The 1,522-nt window shown below is 37.3% G+C and overlaps 1 pseudogene; it reads right to left on the bottom strand.

Moving 5' to 3' along the window:
* Positions 1–450: 450 nt before the first annotated feature.
* On the bottom strand, positions 451–1,042 carry LOC113185863 (large ribosomal subunit protein eL19 pseudogene; annotated as a pseudogene).
* Positions 1,043–1,522: the final 480 nt, after the last annotated feature.

Genomic DNA, 1,522 nt, shown 5'->3' with positions numbered 1-1,522 from the left:
AAAAAAGCAAAGAGAATGATTCTTCTTTTGCGAAGTTTAAAATTAAAGGAATAATAAGGAGCAAAGAGGACTGGGGGACCAATGTAGTGGTATTTCTCTACATTATATTTAACTTAATTGAAACATGTTTGTGGGTAGAGGAGAAATGTATAAATGAAAATTTGCAGGCATAAAAACATCAGAGATAATTATTATGATATAAAGCTGAAAGAGAAAAAGATTGTCCTAACAGAGAAAGAGTGAAACAAAAAAAAATGCATATAGAGAAACAGTTTCTGATAGCAATAGAAACATTGAAGATGTTTATTTGTAAGATTCTGTAATTACAGAGGAAAAGACATCTTCTGAGAGAATTTTGAATTTTTTTTAACAGATAAAGCTTGTTTTCATTTCAAGGACCGATCTACTTAATCACCAAGGCCACTATGTACAGACAAAAGAGGGGAGGCTTTATTTCTTGGTCTCATCCTCTTTGGACAGTGTCTTGATGGTCTCCTCCTTCTTGTCCTAGATGCACTCCTCATGGTTTTCGTGTTCCTCTGGTCTTAGATATCCGTGCCTCAGCCTGGTCAGCTAGTGGTTTCTCTTGGGCCTTATCTCCTTTCAGTTTATGGATGTGTTCCAGGAGGATCTGCTTGTTTTTGAACACATTCCCCTTTACCTTCAGGTAGAGACTGTGATGCTTGTGTCTGGTCAATCTTCTTAGATTCAGGGTATCTCTGGAGTAGCCTTTGAAGAATCTGCATCCTTCTCATCCAGGTTACCTTCTCTGGCATTTGAACATTAGCTGTACCTTTTCCCTTACCTTTGCCTCTATGCCTGCCCTTCCAAGGAGGCAAGGTATTTTTTTTTCCTGGCATCAGTGAGTGAATGGACAGTCACTGGTTTGTGGATGATCAGCCTTTCTTTGATCTTCCAGATCTGCTAACAAGAGTTGGCACTCGCGATTTCATTGGTCTCCTTGGGGTCTCAACCAGACCTTCTTTTTGCCACAGCAGAGGACACTGGAGGCAATTCTCTTTTGAAGCTTGAGCATACTCATAGCTGCAGACAAGCTGCAAAAGGTGAAAATGTCAAAAAAATATTTAGAGCCTGAAAAGAGAGGATAAGTTCATAATTGAGGTAGAAAATAGCATAAAAATTAAATATGGGCTGCTGAAATATGTACCTAAGTTATATTAGAGTAAGTAGATGCAGTTTAGTGAATTCTACAGCAATGCCTGGCAGAAAAGGAACAGAGCACGTAGTAGCTTTTACCGAGGGTTGGAGAAAATGTAAATGACAGAGAATTTGGAAAGTGGGATGTGAAAATAAAATATTAAAATGTCTATTTTATTTTGATTTTTAATCCTTGAGATGTTTTAAAATTTCTGAAAGGAGTTACATTTATCAAAATTTATTTAAACAAGAGGAAGTTTCTAGAATTGGGCAAAATGTCCTCATTCTACCACATGTGCACATTAGATTTATATCCGGTAGTAAGGAAATGACATAGGGAAACAACCTGATTGACTGTAGTTGA

This window comes from Urocitellus parryii, chromosome 1 (assembly GCF_045843805.1).
Source record: "Urocitellus parryii isolate mUroPar1 chromosome 1, mUroPar1.hap1, whole genome shotgun sequence".
NCBI classification, from domain to species: Eukaryota; Metazoa; Chordata; class Mammalia; order Rodentia; family Sciuridae; genus Urocitellus; species Urocitellus parryii.
Note: the sequence above shows the minus strand (reverse complement) of the source record. Positions and strands in the feature narration are given on the sequence as shown.